Consider the following 24,271-nt stretch of genomic DNA (forward strand, 5'->3'; position numbering starts at 1 on the left):
AACACGAAAATTCTATATAAAGGGCATATAAATGCATGCATTGGATGTTGATTAAGCTGGAAATTTTAAAAGAACATGGCCTAAATATCATTAGGATCCATTTTATTTACCAAATTGTCGTCAAAACTCATTTAACTTACCTAAATGTCGTTTGAGCTCGATTTTTTTTTACCGACTTGTCACCAAAGTTTTTTTTTTTTTTTTACCAATTTATCGCTTGAGCAAGTTTTTTTTTTCAGATTGTTGTTGATGGTCACTTTTTTTTTTTACCAATTTGGTCAATATTTTGGGCACTTATTATGCAATTTTTGGATGCAATGCACAAAGTAATTATGATAAATGTACAAAATAAGTATGATGAATGTACATTAAAGTAATTTTGGATGAACGCAAATAAAATTGTAGATGTACATAAATGAAATTTGTATGAATATAGGTAAATGTGATTGTGCATACAAAAATGTCAGTTGTGCCAAACGAAAAAGTGAGACAAGACGTTTGTTTAAAGGGATAAATGATGAGGAATGGGAATAAGGGGGAAATGATAGAAAAAATTGTATGTTTTAAGGGGATGGCAATTAGAGGAGTGGTAAGGGTATAAATAAAATAACCCCTTATCATACCAATTCTATACCTAAGAAGGGTGGTGTAAGGGGGACACTCACGAGGGACAGGAAATCGATCTTACCCTTACAACATGTTTGGTTAGTGGTAATAAATTGTGGTAACGGTAATTATTTTTAGTCTAAGGTTGTGAAGACGTTTCAATGTTAATATATCTCTATTATATAAGCCAAGGGAGGAGGTGTGGTGTCCTTTTTTGAAGTGACTAAAATACCCTTAATGATCTAATTAATGGAATGAAAAAAATTACAAAAGCAAATCATTTAAAAATTTTCATTCCAACTTGCCATTTAAAGCAAGTTTAAAATGGTATATGCATCAAATACTTCAATCAAAAATTAAATGGACAAAATATTTATACCTTATAAAAAAAGATGGCGGCATACATAAAGTACACATGAAAAGTCTGAACATTCACTACCTTTGATAGTCTTTAATCCAGTTAAACCAACTCATTATTTTTGTTTTTTCTGTTCAATATTCATTCACAAAAAATTAATGTTAACAATCACTCACAGCCTTTTTATTTTTTTACATTAGCGAATTAATATATCTAAATTCATCTAACTGTTGAATTTTTCACATTTAAGTTTAATCATAAATAAAATACGAATGGAGTACTAATAGAATAACAAATTTTGAAATTAACGCACGCATCGCGTGCATATGAAGGCTAATATATATGGTAATGGAACTTGATGTCAAAACATGTGTTTTCCTTCATAAATTTTCACGACCATTCATACCACCTTCTCAAGCAGTAATGAAATTTTAAGAAGAAAATAGGTGTTTTGGACAAAGTAGCATCACCATATAGGTTGACATGGGAATGTCTTCACAAATTTGCGCTAGAAACTATTATCATTACCACCATTTCATACCGCTAACAAACGAGCCGTTAATGAAATAAAATAAAAAGAAGAGGTAATGATAGATTTAGGTTGGTTATTTTGGCTGATTTGCGACTTATCTTAATATTATTCTCAATTTACACCAAAAAAGGGAACATACTTGTTTTCACTTTATCCCATTCATTGCATATATTTGGAAATTAAAGACCAGCTTTCAAACTTCCTTAAGTGTTCATACTAAAACTGTCTGACGGTAAACTTCAAAGAGTATGAATAAATACATAATTATTGTTACGTTATACATTGATAAAACCTTTTTGCATGTTGGTTATTGGATGTATATATAACAAAAAATGGATGAACGTTAGAAATTAGAATAGTATTGGATATTCATACAAATACAACTAACACATAATATTTAGAAATAAGAATAGTATTGGATATACATAGAATAACCCATAAAAAGTAGTTCATATTATGAAATAAAGTAAGTTGAAGGACAACAAAGAACTGATATTTTTCTTTTTTCAATGATGTATATTACAACTTATGACAAATGTCGTATTTATACTACAAAATCTACTACTATAAGTAAAGTATATATGAACTCTATATAAGATTTGGAGAAAATGTGATAAAGCTTTAAATGTTTGTATCTCGTTGGCTATTATAGTGGGCATTTATAATTTTGAAACATTGAAAAGAGATTTTTGGTATAGAACCATTTAGCATGTTGCCCTTTTTTGGTTTCTTTCTCGTTTACCTACATAGTGTCCCATCTTTTAGGGTATTATTCTCTATTCTCCATTCTCCATTCTCCAAAGAAAAACAAGTACCATAAAGTGTAAAAAAAACAAAGTGAACTACTACGTACTGCTACAGTGTGCTACTTTCTCGGCATGGAAATAAGAAGGCAGATTAGTCCCACACCGGCAAATTATAAGAAGCGTGGAACAAAACTGCTATAAATATATGAGACTCATTTCAGTAATCTTCACGCAGCCACGCAGTGAGCACAAAGCGAACTATTCTTTCGCCTTTTACTAAAGAATACCGTGTGCTCGCTGCATTGAGTGGCATACGTTTATTTTTGGAGGGAGTTCCCAAAAAGAACTCCCATTAAAACTACCATAAAGTTTTTGTTTCTGGGAGATTATCTGTGTAGGTTAGAGCTCTATTGAGATGGTGAAATATTATGACGAATGTAATGCATATGTAGCAACAGTTTTAATATAGCAAAGATACATGAAGTCCAAATGTCAAGTATACTATATGAGTCTTCGTGAATTGTTAAAACTTTGAACATAATCAGGAGCCATTTTTATCAATGTCGAAAAAGGTATCTTTACATATGCGTCTGTCCAAAAATTTACAAGAAATTGAGAGCTGAATATATAACAACTTAATGCAACTCCCAAATCTATCTACGCATATTTTCTGGTGAACGTGAGGAAGGAGCTAGACATAATATACGGTAGTAGTAGTACGGTACCTCTTCGCAGTATGAAAGTGCAACATTACGAAATCTTCGCAGTATGAAAGTGCAACATTACGAAATGAGACAAGTGAATTCTGCAAAAGTTAAAGCGTTGAGTTTTTATTTTAAAAGTAAGAGTTGCTAACATGTTGTGTCTTTTTATGAAAACAAATTACTCCCTTCGTCTTTTTTTATTTGTTACATTTTGCCATTTAGGGGTGTTTCAATTTATTTGCTACATTTGCAAATATTTCCATATATAGTACATAGGTCCCACACTTTATTTACAAATTTGCCATCACTCCCTTCTTGATTTTGTAAATGTTTTCATATATAATACATAGGTCCCACAATTTACATATTTGCTTTTTTGTTAATTCCATTTATGTCAATGGTCCCTACTGTCTTTGTGAAAAAGTGCTTGTAGCAAATAAAAAAAGACGGAGGGAGTATTCTCCTAGAAAGATTTACATATGGATTATAATGTGTTACACTACAACTATATGTGATGTTTTCACTATCTTGAGGTATAATTATAGTGGCTTTTTCTACGCGCTGTGCGTGTGGTGATATTTTAGGCATAATTATTGTTCGGTATTACAATAAATGAAAAATAAAATTATAAAAGTACGTATCTACGTTCACTTTCATTTGGTAAGTAAGAATTATTTAAATAATTATAAATAGTATCTAAAAATATTTTAAAGTAAGTATAAGTGATCAAATTGCATATCCAAGTAATGAAGAAACTGATTTTTTTTGGAGTTTGTATTTGTGATTAATTTTATATATGAGTGTCTTTCTAATAAGAATGTCATATTTTTTTATTGCATGTGGTATCAATTTTTGGTAAATTATTGATTACGAACTTTTTTTTTTTTGTTTATTGGATCTAAATTTAATTTGATCGAATCTTTCTTATTGACAAGTTAATGTGATTGACAATTATATGAATTGATTACGTTTAATAAAGATTTGGTTGAATTTTTTGGTAAGTTTATGTGTGTAATGGTTTTATGTTGTGGAGAGGTGAATATGTAAATTTAGGGGGGACACCATTGTTTCCCCCTTGATTTATATAATAGACATATGTAAAAAAATATATAGACTTCACAAAAAAGATCATATATATGTTGCCAGAGTTTTAAATATAGTTAAAAGAGATGATCTAAATATTAACATGTCACTAATTATTCTATAAAATACTCGTATGGTCTAACTTTCCAAGGGTATATTTTGTTGGGTTAATCTCCCAAATCATTAATTATTAGTAGTATTATTATTAATTATTATTATTAAGTTGAGAAAAAAAAGAAAAAAAAAGATGGAAAATGAAGGTGTCTTTGACGTGAGTTAGAGCCTTGGTCTCCAATGTTAGTTAGTTGGCAAGAAAAGCATTAATATCCTATGGTAGGATAGGTAGTAGGATTTGACTTTGTGGTGTGCATAATTATACTCATTGCCTTGAGAGTTTATGTGCACAACAAGCAAAGAGATGAAGGCAAAGGTGACGTGAGTAGGCAAGCAAAGTATTAAAGAGGTAGTAGGCTTGTACTTATTGGGTGCCTATTTAAAGAGGTACACCATGAGTTTTAGATGAGAGAGCAGCACAAGAGAAGAGGGTGAGTGTATTAGAGTGTGAATAATACACAAACACAACGAGTGAGAGGGAGTAATTGGTGTGAGGCAAACACAATATTAGTTAGAGGGTGTTTAAGGCTTAGTTAGTAGTAGTACTGTTGTGGAGGGTACTAAGTAGAACTTTGTCCTAAACACATATTTCTAGTATTGTAGTTGTAGTGGTAACCTTTGTACTCCCAAAAATAATATAGTGAAGTTTTGTATCCTGGAGATCGGGACCGTGGTTTTTCCCTAGTTTAGGAGGGTTTCCACGTAAAATTGTTGTGTGTTGTTTTTAGATATTTTCGTACTTTATATTTCTTCCCGTTATTGTGTTTTATCTGTTATTCGTTTCCCCAACATATTTTATAATACTAATTCAACCTTTTGACTCAACATTTTCATGCACATTTAGAAGTTTCGTTCGACAAATTTGTGAATATGCTCGAAGTATATTCTTAACATTGAGACGATTAGTAAAAGAATGTACAATCCCGGTTATAAGCTCAAAACAGATCGAAAAAATATAGTAAAAGGAATTTGTTTTGTTATAATTAATTAATAAAATCAAGTGGAGTTTTAAGCTCGATGAAATTAGAAAATTAAGCTATAGCTTGATTGCAATTGTTACAAGTCAAACATAGAAACCCTAAACTCAATCTCGATTATGCTCATCAACATATAACAATATAATTCTCTTTTTAAAAAACAATTAACAATAAATTCTCGTTTCAGAGGTTTTATCTCTAAGTGACCCATAAATGTAACTATTGTTTGTATTGAACTTTTTGGGTTAGTTTTAGTACATAAGACAACATCTCATTATTTTTGAGATGTTCTTTTTTAAAACTTTGAATGATTCCTAAAAACAATAAATTTGTTGATTATGGGATGTATGTCCCTTCTCTCCTCACTATATTTTTATGAAATGATATTTGCTACTGAACGGTATAAAAATACATAGTGTGTAGATTAAAAGATAAAAAAAAAGGGAGCAACACATTAAACCACACTTAAGCGATTAAAAAAAAATTCCCATTGTACCTTTGTGTTATTAATATAGAAAGTTATAGTACTTTTACGGTTTTACTTGAAAATTTTCTTAATATGCCATAATGTCAGACCTTCTCAAATTATTGAAATTTAGGAGGGAATAATACATAACTGGCGAACAACATAAGGTTGTACCTATAAAATTTTGCAATTGTTATGTATGTATGTGTATATGTATATATATCTTTTATCACTAAAAACAATAATGACGACTAACGTGAGTGGTTTTAGTCATTAAAAAAATATTTTTCCCCAGGAACCTATGTAAATATTATAACCTCTACATTCTTTATAATTCACACGATTTAACTTTTGCTTTTGTCGATACAAAAAATTAATAATTTATGGCTTAAATTATCAATAAATGTTTTTTTTAAAATGATATTTTGATATTTTTGTGCAAAATCTAACAAGATCTCATATTATGATGTCTAATCAAATTGGTAAGAAGATACAGTGGTTGATGAGGATTTGGTGAAAAACAAATGATCAGGCCTAATATAACCCCTGTTTTACTACAACACTTCTTGTACTCTATATCAATTTCATAATTTTTGCATCCCTAATAGTTTTGCTTAAGGAAGAAAGTATATTACTAGTATATGGTTGGGGGGGGGGGGGGTTGCTAGAGTGGAAGCAAAAGTGATTTTTGCAAGCTCGATTCTAATTTGTGACATAATTAATAATTATACCTTGAAGCATTTTTTTATTGCCAAACATCATGTTTTATATAAACATGGTTAATCGACTTATACATTACTATAATGTGAATAGTACAAAAGAGTGTGAATTAGAAAAGAGAATTAGGGCATTAAATTATATAATTTTTTTTCCCTATATCACAAATCTATATTTAGAAAAATAAGTGAATTTGAATTTATTTCTCTTTAAGTTTTTTTTGATAAAATATTTCTTTCTATGCTTTGTGTTCACTGTGTCATTATCTTCATTCTTCCCCTCCCAAGGAAATCACAATACCCTATTTCCCTCAAACTGTGCATACTTAAAGACAGTACACTATTCCATTTCTTTGATGGTCTTGGACTCTAGGTAGTACTCTTACTGAGAGCACTTACGGCCCGTTTGGTAGTCGTTAATAAATTGCGGTAATGGGAATGAATTTTATGTGTAATTTTATTAGGGAAGCACCCTTAAAATCTCCATGGGGAGGCATTTTTTCTCCATGGACAAGCAATCTCTCCCTTAAACTTGTGTTTTTGTCTCCAAGGGGAAGCAATTTTCATTACCACTCATTACCACCCTACAAGGTGGTATTGGATGGGAATGAAAATTCAAGAAGGAAAGTGGACACTTTAAGATAAATTAGCATTACCATGGTAATGAACAATGATATTTTTCACAAATTTACACACAAATTCATTTCCATTACCACCATTTATAACCAACTACCAAACGAGCCGTTAGAGATAGCACTTCCCTCAAATCCCTTTGTTGCGGACTTGTAGTGGTTTAATGAGTAGGTTGATGTGTTCTGTTCTAGTCCCACATCGTGTAGTTGTAGAAGTAGACATCCTATGAGACAGCATATAAACCAAAAATTATAATGTAAAACTCATCTTTGCGCTTGGGGCAATGACGCAGCTAGTGAGGTAATAACCGAGGCGCGTCAATTGCTGGTTGAAAACTATTTCCAAACCCCCTCTTCGGCCTGGGCTTGACCTTGGCCGTCGAGAATTTCTGGAAGGGCTCCCTTTTTAAGGGTAAAGCCCTACAATCCAAAGTTTAAAATTTCTAAAGTCTATGGGATATAAGAAAATATAATACGTCCCATATTCTGTGATAATATTTTATGTTCAAGGAAAGGAACTAATCTTTAAATTAGCGTATAAGCTATTTTTTGGTGTAAATAAATATGATATTCTTTTATTGATGAGCTTTGAAATTAATTTGGTAATGGTTTTTACTTAAACTGATAATAGTAAATCTTTCTGTAATTCTAAAATTTCTGATATATATGATGTCCTCAGAAATTTCCTAGAATTGTGGAAATGAAAGCAGTATATCAGAGTTAATCCAGAAGCTGAAATGCTATTACTACTAGAAACGCCAAGAAAAAAGAGGTAAATAAGTCCCACATCGACTACTTATAAGAACTGACCAACTGAAACACTATAAAAGCAGTGAGACTCGTACCATCAATCTTCACGCAGCCACGCAGTGAGCACAAAGCGAACTATTCTTTCGCCTTTTACTAAAGAATACCGTGTGCTCGCTGCATTGAGTGGCATACGTTTATTTTTGGAGGGAGTTCCCAAAAAGGACTCCCATTAATATAAGTTCAGAAAATTAAATTATCCTTAATCTATTGTTGTACTGATCTTATAATTGGAGATTAGTGACTTTCCATTTCTTTATTCAGTAAATTAAAACATTAATGTGAAGCTGGATGCCTGGATCATTAAAACTTAAATTGGATTATTAGCCTTTAAAAAGAAGAAATTCTCATGTAGATTGATGGTGTGGGATTGCAAAATGGATTTTTTTTATGTTTTATGTACTAGTTGAGTAGTTGTTACTGTGCCATTACATTAACATGACTTGTGGACGTGCCGGAGTGGTTATCGGGCATGACTAGAAATCATGTGGGCTTTGCCCGCGCAGGTTCGAATCCTGCCGTCCACGTTTTTTTTTTCCTGAAACTATACATATCTCCAATCTATGCACCGATGCACGTGAATAGCAACTACTCTACTATGTACTTTGAGCCTTTTTTCTCAAATCTACAGTACTTCAATGTTTATTATGTTCAGTTTTCTATCTTTACTCGCTCACAAGACGCAATGTTAACACTTCGAAACATGTAGCTTCTGTTATTTGCTCGAGTCGAGGTACAACCAACATTGGCCTATTCCATATCAATTACGAGAAGGCTTACTTAGAATAATAATTAAACAAGGGGAGTAAATTGGGCAATTTTTGGATTATAGGTGTTGGCTGATCTTACATTAAGGTCTAGCAATTTTAAAATATGAATTTGCAGGGGTTGATATCTCAAAATTATTACCATATAGATGTTACTTAATGAAATATTAGGAAGAAACATACCTATTTTGTTGATGAAATTACATTATACACGAAAATCAGATCAATATCGAGCATTTGCTCTATAATTCCAACCGATACACTATTGCCTCTTTTATACTATCTTCAGGGAATATTATTTCGTGTTGCCCGTGAATTATTACAAGGTATATTTACGAGTGTCATAATTATTTTTATCTTTAAATCGAATTAGAAACTACTATATATTCCATCAAACATTGTAAAAAATCACATTATGAATAAAATTCACAATGATTTACAATCATATTCGATTGACTTGACAATGCACAACTAACATAGACCACAAGATAGATTCTTATAGAGTTCACTCGCTCGGCTGATCTTCAATATTTTCTAAAAGTATGTGGTTTATAATCAAGTAATCACATCTACTAAAGTAGTGTGTGCTTATGTCCATTAGAATTACATGACATTTGAAAGAATCATAGTTTATGGTTTGTTGAACACCTTCACTTTTTCACTTTCGAGTTGACGAAGATTACCCTTCAAGCTCAACAAGTCATTACTAGTAATTTAGTAAAACATACATCTTATAACAAACATCCCACATCGGCAAAGAATTCCGATAAAGTTGGTCAGCTCTTCTATAAAGTAAAACCAACTGCTACTATTTACAATTTAAAAGGGTCGGTTGGCTAATTATGCCACGCTCGTCTTGAGATAAGGCGGGTGCTGTATGGCTATCAAGACATATGGCCGGCATAATTTGTGGAATCCTATAGGATTGGCTTGCTTGGCCGATCCTCCTGCACATTTATAGTGATATGAAGATTACGTTTGAACCTTCTAACAATGACAACCATATGTTAGGTTAAAGATTTAATCTATAGAACCATTTATTTGTTAGTTGCTCAGGTTCCCAAATTTATAGCAGTTTAGCTCACTTGTCAAACATTGATCTTTAACTCTGAATGAAATTTAGGTAGAGAACTATAATATACACACTGAAATTATAACTTAATACCCCACTCATCAGTGGTGGAGCCAGGATTTTCAATCAGGGGTAGCATAATATAACTAACCAAATAACGGTTCATGATAGTAGAGTATAATTCACGTTAATACTATATTTTTTAGACTTACATTATGAGAGAGTTCTTCCCGTAAAAACTCTACTTTCTACAACTCTTTTAAAGCCGAAGAATTTTCTCTCCCGTATAATGTAAGTCTGAAGAACTAAAAATAAGAAACTAATAAAAAATTTAAAGTTGATTTAACAGAGAGGTACAATATAGAATAAAAAGATCAAAGCTACAATTTGAAATGAAAAAAATATTCAAAATATAACGTTGGAAATGGAAAAATACATGGGTACTTTATCAAAAAAGATTTTCTTTATAATATGTGATTTATAAAAGGTTGAACCTTTTTATTCGAAATTAGGAGAGTGTAATGTATTTATAAAAAAAAAGGAAAAAAGAAAAAGGAAAAAAGAAAACAAAATGTTAAACAGGCTCGAACCTAAGAACTCCTTGTCTTCAAGATACTACACTTACCACCACGGCAAGAGCGATACATCAATAATACCTTGTTGGATTTCGTATATATTCTGTTCTAATTTTTTTTCTCCTAGCCTATTTTTTATTTTTTTTAAGGGGTAGCATGTGCTACCTCTTGTTACTTAGTAGATCCGCCCCTGCCACTCATACACTCCAATTGTTGAACTTGAACTCACTTGTCAAACTCTTTCAACGCACATCAATCGATAACTTATAGATATCAAAACTCTACGTTCTCTATCCTAAGCAATAAATAAAAAAAGAGAATTTAATTTGCACTTCTATGCTATTTTTTTGGTTCATAAAAATCAAGGTGAGTGAAAAACACCGTTTTTTCACTTCTCCCCTTTATGTATGTGATATGTCCCAAAACTCCCAATATCTGGTATACTTCGTATATTATGCATAATTATTAAAATCAAACAAAGTTTCCAAATTCACAACTATTTAAAGATTTTGCAAAAATATTGAAATTGATTTGGATAGGGGCCGCGCGAACGCAGGCCCCACTATCACAAATTATGACATAGACTCTCCCACTTGGGGAGATCTTAAGGTGATGCTCTTCCTAAGTGCAATGGAAGCCATCATCTTAGGCCATGAGCCTTTTTGATCGCCCATTAACCCCGTCCAGGTAAGTATGTTGTTATGAGTCACTCAGCTCATTCTTATACAACTTTCTTTTCATATGATGTTTCACTTTTCTGATGTGGGACGGTTTGTGAAGCTCTTTTATAGTAAAAACAAATTAACACTCGCAGTTTGTATCTGCTTACTAAGTTGATATTGGCTGTGTTTGGCAATGAGAGGTTTGAGGTGTTTTTAGAGTTTTTGACTGGTCAAAACTCTATTTGGGGTGTTTGGTAAAATGACTGATTTGATAGAGTATTGGGGTCAAAACTCTAATTTCTAAAAAGCTGGAAAATCCAACGTTTTGGACAGAGGTTTGAAATTTACATTGCAATATGACATATTTACCCATAAAACACCTCATTTCTTTTCTCACTCTTAACCCTAAAAATACCACTGCCTCATTTTCCCTTATCTCTCCTTACTTCCCTCTTATCAGATCTGAAAAAGCTTGGTGAATTCTTGAGGTATCTTCAAAGAGGTTAGTGAATTTTTGCTAATTATTAGTTATTATTGTATTAATTTTTGGGTTTTCTCTGTTAATTGATCTTCAAAATCGTCACTTTTGCATCTGATTAATGTCTAATTTACACTTTGGTCGATTATGAGTTTTCTTAATAAGAGAATAATTATCAGGAAATTTGATGGATTATGAGTTGTTTTTGTGAGTTTAACTTTGTTGCATTAGGCGATTTTTAAAATAATAGCATTTGGAATAAGAACATTTGAGTTCCTGAATGAGAAAAAAATGTAGAAGAGGATTGATTTGACTCTCCCAATAATGAACGCCACCAAGAGAAGAGAGAGAATGGATGTATTGGGGTTAGTTACAAGTGTTTGTGGTAAGATTCTGCTTCATTAACCATTTGAATCCAAGCTAAATTCCGAAACCAAGATCAAAATAGGATAATTTGTGCTGCATTTGCATTGCACAATTACATACGATTAAGCAAAGTTCCCGATCCGGCATTCAAGATCATAGATGAGGATCCCACTTTCATTCCACCCGAAGCATCTCGAGATGTTGATGGTAGTTCTATGCAAGAAGCTCAACGTCTAAGTACTAATGAAATGGCAAAAGTTCGTGATGACATTACTACTAGTTTGTTGAGAAGTAGAAGACGACAACGTACTTCTTAAACATATGTAAAAACTATTAATGGCCTATTTTTTTTAAAAAAAAACTATCAAGGGCCTACAAGTAGTCTTATTGTTACATAAATCTATCTATTTGTACTAGTTCTACAAACTCGTATGAAATATATGCTATGTACTGTTTGTGTAAGTTATATAAATGTGTTTGTGTAGTGACTTTTTTAAGGAGAAAAATATGATTTAGTGGCACTATGGATATTACTTAAGGGAGTATTACCTTGGACATATGTAGAAATGAAGGTATATGCTAACATGTTTTTAACAAATAGTAATAATAATTTTCTATAGAGTTTTTTATTAAGGATTTCTAGTTATATTATACAGGTGGTGTGTGGTGGGGTGGGTTATAAGGGGAATGAAAGATAAAAGATAAACTAATAATAATAATAAAGACCAATGTCTATAATTGTCATTTTACATCATAAAATACTCATCAGCTTTTATCAAACAGCTAAGTGTTACCAAACACATTTATATAAACAGCAGTCAAATCCACAGTCAAATCCACTGAATAAAAAAGTTAAAACTCTAACAGCAAACTCTAAACTCTAAACTCTATTTGCCAAACAGGGCCATTGTCATACTCTTCTACACTATGGTTGCTCGAGGGGCCCACATGAATGAGGGCCTAAGGGGATAAGATGGAAAGGGTTTAGGGCTTATTGATTTAGGCAAAGTGTTAATAGCCCTCCATCTTAATTTAGGAGATTACTATCTCTACCCATCAGATAAATTACTTAAATAAATAATAATAAAAATAATCAATTATATTAAGTTGGACTCCACCAATTCTTAATCTCTTAATTTATAATGCGTGTTTTTTTTATTTTGCATATGAATTTATCATTTGCTTTAACGGTCCGTTTGGTAGTCGTTAATAAATTGCGGTAATGGGAATGAATTTTAAGTGTAATTTTATTAGGGAAGTACCCTTAAAATCTCCATGGGGAGGCATTTTTTCTCCATGGACAAGCAATCTCACCCCTAAACTTGTGTTTTTGTCTCCAAGGGGAAGCAATTTTCATTACCACTCATTACCACCCTACAAGGTGGTATTGGATGGGAATGAAAATTCAAGAAGGAAAGTGGACACTTTAGGATAAATTAGCATTATCATGGTAATGGACAATGATATTTTTCACAAATTTACACACAAATTCATTCCCATTACCACCATTTATGACTAACTACCAAACGGGCCGTAAATATTTATAAATACATGTATGGGAAGGATAAGTATTTGCATTGAAAAATACAAATATAATATATAGGTCACGTGGATGTGGCTACAACTTTGCATTCAAAAATGAGCATGAAACAAGAAATACAATTGTTTGATGAGGTATTTTAGGAATAAAATACCATTTTGAACATAGAAACATGAGAAACAAGAATAACATTTTGGGACACCCAAAATGCCAATCACTATATAAATTGGGATGGATGGAAAATTAAATAATTTTATCAAAATCCCAATTCGATTCATATATGTCTTGTGGCACTTAACTATTTTAAAGTCGAGGTTATATTGATGAATAATTCATATTATTGTTTACTATATGTATAAAACTTAAAAGGAATCGGGAAAATCATTTCATATGTATAATCCAACGTCTATAACTCTTTTTTTTATTCATGTTTGTCCAGTGTTTAATTTAAAATTTCAAATTTACATTGGTAAATGATCCAAGGCATTGTCTGGGTCAACAAATATCATATTTCAAAAACACAAATCATGGATCTAATGTATGCCTTTATTTTTATTTTTGAGGGAACTATGTCTCTCTTAAAAACAGAATTAGAAAGTCTTAAGAACACAAATTTACCCTTTTTCTTTCTAAATTACATATTCACATACAAATCAAAGGGGGATTAAGACAAAAATACTGAGAATAAAATTATAGAATTGCATTAGTTACATTATACAAATCACTCAAATGAGGAAACTTTACAAAAACCAAAAATTTAACTTACAAACTACAACCAATACACTACAACGTCAATACACACTCACAAAAATTTGACCTGAAATCAAAATATCCACTTTCTTCACAATATATGAAGTAGTGCACTTAATTCAAAAATCAACTAAAAAATTATAATATTAGAAATCATAAGTACATTTAATAAATTTTCGATTTAGTTCATAGAATTTAACTTTGAAAAGAAAAAAAAAGAATGGTGAGAGTTTTAAGTGACAGAGACTAAACCAATTAAATTTTGTAACTAAAAACAATTATACTTCATATGTCTAATGTTCAAATTTGTACTTTTACATATTTCAAAAAAATCGAGTTTCTGTATTTAAAAAAAGTTCAAACACACATCGCGTACGAATAACGATACTAGTTACTAACAATTCAAACACCACTCTTTTTTTTGGTGAACAGCCTAACACCACTCTCTCAGCCACTCACTGTTTTCTTTTAAAATATCTTGTAGTGCCTTGTACAAATATGATCAAGATGACGGTCACAATTCACAATTGAAGCGATTAATTTGTTCCCACCGAACAAATACTCCCAACTATCAAATATATCACGTGTTATATACGTCTTGATAAGGCTTTCAACGAGAGTGACTTTTTGAAAAAGGCAAATAAATAAATGTAGACCTCAATAAAATACATGTATATTAACGAAAAATCGGTTCACCCAAAAAAAAAAAACGAAAAAATCTGGTTGAGATAAGCATTTTTTTTTTGAAGGGAAAGATAAGCATTTTTTTATTTTATTTTTTAGAAAATAGGTAATAAAATTCTTCTTGACTTCTCTTGTACATTGTTTTCATTTAGTCTCCAGATGCTAATTACAAGTCATAAACCCCCAATCCCTTCCTTCCTTAATCCTAAACAAACTAGAATTTTTTGCACGCGATGCGTGCTTGAATTTTTTTTTCGAACAAAAACTCAATTTTTTTCGGCATAAGAGTCAAAATTTGAACATTAGACATACGAACTATAATTGTTTTTAGTTGCAAAATTTGATTGGTTTAGTTTATGTCACTTAAGTCTCTCACCATTCTTTTTGTTTTTTTTTCTTTTTACTTTTCAAAGTTAAATTCTATGAATAAAATAGAAATTTTTCTGAATTTATTTATGATTTCTAATATTATAATTTTTTAGTTGATTTTTGAATTAAGTACAATACTTCATAAATTTTAAAGAAAGTAGACACTTTGATTTCAAGTCAATTTTTTCATAGGTTGTAGTTTGTTAAGTGAATTTTTAAGTTTTTGTAAAGTTTCCTCATTTTAGTGATTTGCATAACGTAAATTACGCAATTTTATGATTTTAGTTGACTTGTGAGTGATTATTATTATAATTATATTTTTGATATTTTTATTTGAAGCCCCCTTTAATTTGTAAGTGAATTTGTAATTTAGAATGGAAAGGGGGTAAGATAGTCTCTTCATTCGGGGACACCATAGTTTCCCCCTTCCCTTATATAATAGAGATATGTTGTACTTTAATTCTTGAATGATATTATATAAACCTTTTACCTTGATAATTTATCACTATTATATAATAGAAAAAAATACGTCCAAATATATGTAAAAGTTTCATTATATATAGGAAACACTATAAAAAAAGTATCCTAATTTTTTCCTTGTCTAATTTCTAAATTCTGATTTCACTACAAATACACCTCTATATATTTAATCATGACCCACCATTAATTGTGAATGATTCTTCAGAATAGTGATTTATAAGTAAATTTTTGTAAATGTTTTTGTATGTATTGACGTTCTAGGTTATTAGTTTTAGTTTGTATATTAATTTTAAGTTTTAATAAAGTTTCCTGATTATTTGAGTGATTTGCGTGATTTTTATAACGTGATTTTCTCAATTGTATGGGTGATTTGTAAAGTTTCTTCTTTTAAGTGATTTGTGAGTGAGTGATGTAAATTTATTTTCGGTATTTTTATTTTGACATTCCCTTTGTAATTTAGAAAGAGAAGGGGGCAGAATAGGCGTTTCAAAAGAGGACACCATTGCTCCCCCCTTCCCTTATATAATAGAGATATAATAGAGATATTTGGAGTAAGGATTGAACTCTAACCTTTACTAGGAAAAACTCACCATTTAAAATATATATTATATTTAAATATATAACATATAAAATTGAGGCTTATCATCAACAAAAAGACCAAATTAATTAAGTTATTAAAACTACTCCCTCTGCTTTTATTTATTTGCTACATTTTCCAAAAAGGGTTGTTTTTTTTATTTGCTACATTTCCTTATTAGGAGACTTGGCCCACCAAAAAGTAATAATATTATATTTGTTTCCCCTATTTTTCCACCAAAAAGTACTACTTTTTCCCCTTTCCCCACCCTATTTAATGCTAAAGGGGTCAAAAAGTACACTAAAAAAAAATGAAAATGACATCTCCTAAATTCTTGTGTAAACCAAAATATAGCAAATAAATAAAAGCGGAGGGAGTAATACCAATAAATAAAGTCTAGGATCTACAAGATGGTGGAGAGAAAGAAGAAAAAGAAAGTGATAAACTTCAATTAGTGTGACTTCGACGTACCACATAATACCTCCGTTTCTTTTTAATTGTTACACTTTGACATTTTACACTATTCACAAATTACACTTTGACCCTCGTTTGTGATTTATACGTGAATAAAAACATAGTCATGTGGGATCTTGTTAGATTCGTATTAGTATGTATTTTATTAATATGTAGTTTTTATAATTTTTACAAATACAAAATTAGAGATATAAAGGCTCAAAATAGTGCATCGGCATATGTGAAAAGTGTAACAATTAAAAAGAAACGGAGATAGTATTTCTTAATTCTTATAGCTATATTTTACACGGTAAGACATTATGGTCGGCTTTTAATGAGAAAAATGTATTGTCTTATGACTTCTAATGAGAAATGTACCGTCTTATCGATACCTTCAGTCTCATGACATGTAACCATCTAGCTAGTAAATATCAAAACGTCTCTGATAACGAAATATAACCCTAGTTCTCTAGCTTTTTTTTCGGTATTTTTACCTACCGTCAAAATAAAAAAGAGTTCGTATTGTGTCGGACTCGTCCGACACAATATTCTCGTCGGACCACTTCAGTTATAAGTACTTGTGCTTCAGTTAGACTTACTTGAGTTTCAGTTGGTCTTTATTTTTTTCAGGTAGTCTTTATTTTTTTCAGGTAGTCTTCATTTTTTTCCAGGTAGTCTTCATTTTTTTTTGTTAGTCTTCTTTTCTTTTCAGTTGGTTCTTGTGCTTCAGTTAGACTTACTTGGGTTTCAGTTGGTCTTTATTTTTTTTCAGGTAGTCTTCAATTTTTTCCAGGTAGTCTTCATTTTTTTTCAGGTAGTCTTCATTTTTTTCAGTTAGTCTTTTTTTTTTTTTCAGTTGGTTCTTGTGCTTCAGTTAGACTTACTTGGGTTTCAGTTGGTCTTTATTTTTTTCAGGTAGTCTTCATTTTTTTCAAGTAGACTTACCATATCAAGTATCATGGATTCTTAGTTTTATTATTCTTTCATGTAACACTAACCTCTGCTTTGTTGTTGTTGTGATTGTGGTTGCTTCCTAAGCCGTCTGATCTAGAATCAGAAAAGCTGAAACAATTGATTGATGGAGGAGATGGTGAATTATTGAACATGAGTAGTTGTTGTTGTTGCTGGTTCAGAAAAGTTGGCCCATTTGAAGAATTTAAAGCATTTGGGTTGCTACTATTGTTATCATTATTCAAGATTGCGCTTGAATCACTATCAGATGGACCATCTTTAAATTCAGCAATACATTCTTCACCTTTAACAACTTTGCATCTTCTTCGATCCACCTCAGTGATTCTGGTGGGGTGATTGGTTCGACTATTGTCGTGTTGTTATTGTGAGATTCAAATCCTACTGGTAAATTTTTGGAGACTAAAAACCAAGAATGGAGGAACTCATTTCTCTCTCCTCTACAACAATGGCTGCCACCAGTTGGATCTTTCTCTCTTGAACGTCCACCGTCGACACAACAAGGTGGCGGAGGAAGAAGATGAAGAAGGAGCAGCGGCGGAGGAAGATGAAGAGGGAGCAGCGGCACCGTTCTCGCGACTTCGTCCGACGAAACATATTGGATCAGACGGTTTGACCCAATAGTTTCACAATAAAAAATTGGTGTGTGGTTGACACTAAAATGCCTCAAGGCATTCAATGAAATCAAGGTCGTACAATTAATTGTTGTGTGTACCTACTACTAATATGACAACTTTCTACAAGCAATGATATTCCCATATCCGGTATGGGCCAATACCATGACATTTATCTAATTTTTATGACAAAAGTAATATTAAAAAATTGAGTTTGTCTTGTAAGAGACTGCATACTTCTAAACTAAAATTAGGCAATGGTAAGTCCAATATTAAAAAGAGAATTAGCTCAATAGTGAATAGGTTAATTTCTTTCGATGACTAGTTTAATCCATTTAGTAACTAGGTCTACTTTTATATTAAAACTAAACCGTCTCTTTTAATAATTTTTGTAAAAAATTATATTATTTGGTGGGCTTGTTAGTTGAAATCTTATATTATATCTTAACAATATCTTATCATATCAGTTAGCTATTAAATCATATCTAAACTATATATAATCATATAAAGTAAATGGTATGGGAAAAGTTTCCCCATACCGGATATGGGAGTATACTTTCTCACTTTCTACCAATTAAGTGTTGGCCCAGTGGTGATGGGGACTGGTTTTGGTAGGACGACACACTTGAAAAAGGAATGAAACCTACCCATCCCGAACTTGACCTTGATTCGGATGTAGCCCGAAGGATGAACCAGATGAAAAAAAAAAAGACAACTTTCCCATGGCAACCCTCTATAAAAGGGGGTACTACACTAGAAGTGTAAGCATTATATTGGTGAGAGGAAAAAAGAAAACAAATATGGAGATGGGAAAGAATGTGAGAGTGAGTGTTGTGTTAATGGCTGCCTTCATGATGGTAGCAACAACCATGGCTATCCGCGAAAATGTTCCTTTGGCCCTGGCTATGCGCCAACGTGAATTTCAAGTCATTCAGCCTGTCCCTGAACAGGCAAGAATTCAGCAACAGCTCGGACAAATGATCCTTGAAGCTGTTGCTGGTGCTAAGGACAACAATGGCATCCTGCGTTGTATTCCACAATATAACAGGTGTGGTCCTGCAATGGATGGAGTTCCTTGTTGTGCTCCATACACATGCACCTCAGACTATTTTGGTAGGTGCGCGTAGTTGAATCATCATCATGTGCATGTCAAACATCTTCAACATCTTATCTACACAGTAGATGTCAGATGAGATGATGTTGGTTTAAGACATGATATGAGATTATGATAAATAAAAAAGATGTATGTCATGTTCTTGTACTCGTATTGTTTTTATTATTGTACTTGCATTGTTGTTTTAACATGTTGTTGATAACTTGTGGTGAAATCAGCTGACAATAACCACGGGTTGTTACAAAAACATGTTATAAGCGTTGTTATGTACTCTTGTTTCTTCAATAATACTCCATTCGGGTTATTTATTTGTTATATTATTGTTTTTTATGATTTTTATGACCCTTTTTAACTTTTAATATCTTTTATTCTTTTTAAGAAAAAATTATAAAAATTTGATATTATGAATTTACATATCGAGACAATTTAACAAGACCACACATGACTATATTTTCACTTATAAAAAAATCATAATAACCGGTCAAAGTTGGTGGCTATTGATTTATCAAAATAAAAATGTACGACATAGTAAATAAAAAAAGCAGAGAAAGTAATAATAATAATTTTTTGGGTCCAAAATCATTTGATCCCATAGTCAAAGTGAAAGCACTAAAATACCCATGGGCCAAAAAGAAGCCCAAGTCCCCAGATGCAAGCCCACTAACACAAAATTTCGCGCCCCTTCAATAATTTTAGCACATGAAGCCTTCAACTCCGATTGCTATAAATAGGAATCAAAGCCTCATTTATGAGGGCAACAAACAATTTACAATGAACACACTCTATCTCTCTCTCTCTCTCTACTTGATTTCATTAGAACTAATCTTTGAACATATGTTGAGTTAAGCATCGAAGGAGCGACCACGCTTTCACCTTAGGGTAGTTTAACCTTGTTTTACAATAATTCGATATTTTCCAAAGGATTCCTATAGGTGTGTTTTTATTGCCTATGCAGGATGAACGCATACTTGATTACCTCATTGTAAAGGTTTTAGTGAAAAATATTTTGATGACGCCAACAAGTCTTTGAAGGAAGACTCATAAACTTAATTGGATATTGGAAAAGACTTATCCAATGTAGATTTCCCCGTCATGACTCCATTAATGATCATTGAACCATAGATTGATTTCGGGGATGAGGGTACGAATAAAATCAGGGATCAAATTTGCCCATTGATTGTCTCTACTTGCTATCGATTCATGTCAAAATTTTTGCAAATAAACCACATAATATTTTAAAGCAATCTAAGATTAATATATTTCGGTTCATTAAACAAACAAAAGACTAATTTTTTGAAGACATATTATTATACAATCAAATTACTGGGATCCTAATTAGATTGTCCAATGATCTTATTAGGCATTGAAAATTTATTTTAGGTCTTTGATTAACAATAATAAGCATGTTAAATGATGAAAACATTAAAACATACAAATTACAATCATGCATATGAATATGAATAATATAGAAAATATAAGGAGAATAGAAGATAAGTGAAGAATATATAATATAGCGCGCGCTAATTCCTTCAAGATCTACATTGTGACAACTAATGGTTAGTAAAAAAAAGAAATTAATTGGAATTGGCCATCATGAATCATAACTTTGTCGTCTGGGTCTTGTATAAGGATTAAAAGGTATGAATGTCTTTGAATGTGAGTTTGAGTGTGATTTTTTAAGGATGCCGAGGTGTTTAAGCATAGGAAAGCATTCGAAAAAGCTAAGTCGTTCCAAGAAACGAACTATTTATAATCAAAGAAAATCGAAAGCGAATCAAAGAGATAAACAAAAATTGTGCTCCTGGTGCACAGTGTACGCTTGACGCACATGCAATGCGTCGCACGCACGAGCTTTGTGGTTGTTTTTATTTATTTATTTTAAGATTATTTTTTATCCTTTGGTAAAATCTAGCCTTTGAAATTCGAAATCAGCTATCTTTAGGAATACAAATCTGATTTTCGAAATATCCTTTAAAAACTAATTATTGGGAATAATTAATATTAAAAATACAATGAATTATAAAAACTGGGCTTAGATTTAATAAATAGTATTTATATTTTCGAAATGCTTTTGGACGTAGCTTGTTCGATTACTCTTCCTTTGCACTAAACCAGTTAGGACGCCAATATGTTTCATAATTGAGTACTTAATAGGGATACACGATTATGTGTCTATAACTCCTGACGTCATTCTTCCTCTGACTTATAAGAAAGATCCCTACTCGATAGGTTACAACAACAACAACAACAACAACAAATTGTTGTAACGAAAGTACATAAACGACAAATAATTAAAAGAGCAATTGACACACAGATTTAACGTGGTTCATAACCAATGTGTTAGCTGTGTTCAAATTAAAGGTAGAGAAAAAGTGATTTTATTATCTTTGAGGAGAGAGAGTATAAAATATGGAGGAAAAAAATGGTTAGAAGGTTTATATAGTACCCTTCTAATAACCTAAACAAAATTGCCAAAAATAGGGTCCAAAACTTGTGTTGGGTTGTCAAAATGCCAAATTATAAATTCAAGACATTCTTAATGATACTGTCATACTAATAAGGGTGTTATTATTTATCGGCCATATTTGTATAAGTATTATTTATTTTTGGATTTTTTGTTCCAAACTACCTTTAATTTTTAAGTTTTGTGAGAAACTACCTTATAAAACATTTGTTGTCCCAAAGTATCTTATTTTTACCATTTTGTTGTTGAGAGCTATTTAATGCCGATTTTCAACGTTGACTTTCTTGCGGTTCAAAATTTCGGAAGAATGATTTTTTTTTTTTTGTCATTGCAATTTGCAATGTGGTACCCAAACATTGCTCCCACATCTTTGCATTAAATTCTGTCATTTCTCAAGATGAACATGTCTTTTTATCTTCTTATCCAACCCACTAGATCCAATGCTCGTAAGTCGTAATTAGCCAACCATGACCCATCCATTCTGCCAATTCCACATTCTTCTTATCCGACCCGTTGTCCAGTTCCTTTCGTGAGGACAAAACTTATTAGGGGGTTGGTACATACAGGCCATACAAGTTACAACAACGATGTATATATTACCACTTATAAAAATATAGAGAAGATTGGGTATATATTAGAGGTTTTGACTTAATTTAAAGGATTATTGGTGTTTAGTGAAACATATTTGGAAGATTTTGTTGGACCTAAACCTCAAATTTCGAAAAAGCTACTGATAGGAGCTTTTTTTTGGTACTTGATAATATTGAGAATTTGAGATGCAAGGAATATTAAACTAACCTAAATAAGCTATCATCTATTTACCAAAAAATCTTGTACAATTAGTTAATCAAACCCGCTTATACAATTAGCTGATCGACAACTAATAGTTATCCACTAATTGTCAAAGGCCAAAGACGGGAGAAAATGACATAAAAGTACAGATTTGAATGGACAGTGATAGCTGCAAACGAGTCGAGTTTTAGTGTGTTTAAGCTAAACTTGATAAAATTTATTATTGTTTGAGCTGATTTGAGCATGAATGAGCTTTAAAAAATCTTGTTCATGCTTTGGCTTGTTCGAGGATTATTGTTCATATACATGCTCGTTTGCATTTACAGTTTGAACTCAAGCTTGAGGGTGAACGAGCTTAAATTGAGCTTGATAAAATAAACAAGCCTTGCATTGACAAAATATTAAAAGTTGTTATACACCCAACAAATTAATTCAAGTTTCTCTAATATTTCTATAAAAAAGTGCTATGGCCAAATAATTGTGTAACAAAAAATCTAATTTATTATAAAAGATAGATATATCTTTTCGAGGTTGAACGAGCTTCAATCGAGTTATACACGAACATTGAACATACTTACAAATGAACATTAACAACTTTTTCACGAACATTGTAGAGTTGAAGCAATGAAGCATGAAGCATGAAGCCTGAAAGTGTTCGAGCTTCCTTATTTATATAACAAGGCTTAAACTTTATATTTAAGCTTATCTATTAATTGTTTCCATCACTCCATCAACAATCTTTTACTAACTACTACTCCCTTCGTTTCATTTTAATTTACTCACTTCACTTTGGGAGAAAATCAAGAAAGAAGTACAAAAGTAGAAGAGAGAAACTGAAAAAGGTGGAGAGAAAAACTAAAAAGTGTGAGAGAAAAACAAAAAAGTGGGTTAAAATATTAAAAAGTGAATGACATAGGTGAAAAAAGAGGAAAAAGTAGATGTGATATGTTACCAAATATAGAAAAAACAATAGTGTGTAAATTAAAAAAGAAACGAACTAAAAAAGAAAGTGTGTAGATTAAAAAGAAACGGAGTGAGTACTATGCAATGACACTATAGCAGGAGGCAACGTCGAAGCCCAAAAACTAATTTGCTCTTAAACATAGTAAAAAAAAAATATTATTATTATTTAGAGACGAATAATAAAGTAACGTACTCATGTGCGATTGTGCTATTAATTTTTTGAAAGGTTATTATTGTTTTTCTTCTCATATACTACCTCCATTTCTTTTTAATAATTACATTTTGCCCTTTTACGTTTGCCAATGTAAATATTTGATCATTAATATCTCTAAATATACATTTGTAAAAATTACGAAAAGTTGATATTCTAAAAGTATTTACTGAGACGAATCAAATGAGATCCCACATGATTATATTTTTCCTTATTCATATACATTTGCGTATAGTGTCGAAACTCAAAGTGTAACCATTTAAAAGAAACTTGTTTATTATGGTCCTATTTGGTAATTAGCGGATAAATGATAGTTGTTAGCTGATTGTTGATGGAGTGATAGAAAAAATTATGGCTCTATTTGGCAATTAGCGGATAGCTGATATGTGTTCGTCAATTGTATTAGCTGGTTTGATTAGTTGATTGTATCAATGACCCGTTTGATTAGTGGTACTAAATGGTAATGGTTTCTAGTGTAAATGTGTGAAGAAATTCCCATGTGAACATCCATGGTAATGCTACTGTATCCCAAAACACCTATTTATTTATTTTTTTTGTAAAATTTCATTACCATCCATTACCACTTGGGAAGGTGGTATTGAGTGGTAATGACAATTTATAAAGGAAATC

The 24,271-nt window shown here is 31.5% G+C and overlaps 6 non-coding genes across 6 annotated transcripts; 5 read left to right on the forward strand and 1 right to left on the reverse strand.

Moving 5' to 3' along the window:
• The first annotated feature begins 2,475 nt into the window (after positions 1–2,475).
• Positions 2,476–2,592, forward strand: LOC125496165 (U5 spliceosomal RNA). The gene has a single exon (XR_007272867.1). It is a non-coding gene; the product is annotated as a U5 spliceosomal RNA (small nuclear RNA).
• Positions 2,593–7,200: 4,608 nt separating this feature from the next.
• Positions 7,201–7,354, forward strand: LOC125496154 (U4 spliceosomal RNA). The gene has a single exon (XR_007272857.1). It is a non-coding gene; the product is annotated as a U4 spliceosomal RNA (small nuclear RNA).
• Positions 7,355–7,794: 440 nt separating this feature from the next.
• LOC125496176 (U5 spliceosomal RNA) lies at positions 7,795–7,909 on the forward strand. Its single transcript, XR_007272876.1, has one exon. It is a non-coding gene; the product is annotated as a U5 spliceosomal RNA (small nuclear RNA).
• Positions 7,910–8,186: 277 nt separating this feature from the next.
• Positions 8,187–8,268, forward strand: TRNAS-AGA (transfer RNA serine (anticodon AGA)). Its single transcript has one exon. It is a non-coding gene; the product is annotated as a tRNA-Ser (tRNA).
• Positions 8,269–9,328: 1,060 nt separating this feature from the next.
• On the forward strand, positions 9,329–9,458 carry LOC125496190 (U11 spliceosomal RNA). Its single transcript, XR_007272890.1, has one exon. It is a non-coding gene; the product is annotated as a U11 spliceosomal RNA (small nuclear RNA).
• A 1,232-nt stretch (positions 9,459–10,690) lies between these two features.
• LOC125496132 (U1 spliceosomal RNA) lies at positions 10,691–10,850 on the reverse strand. Its single transcript, XR_007272834.1, has one exon. It is a non-coding gene; the product is annotated as a U1 spliceosomal RNA (small nuclear RNA).
• Between the last annotated feature and the right edge of the window lie 13,421 nt (positions 10,851–24,271).

The sequence above is a fragment of the Beta vulgaris genome, chromosome 3 (genome assembly GCF_026745355.1).
Source record: "Beta vulgaris subsp. vulgaris cultivar EL10 chromosome 3, EL10.2, whole genome shotgun sequence".
NCBI lineage: Eukaryota > Viridiplantae > Streptophyta > Magnoliopsida > Caryophyllales > Amaranthaceae > Beta > Beta vulgaris.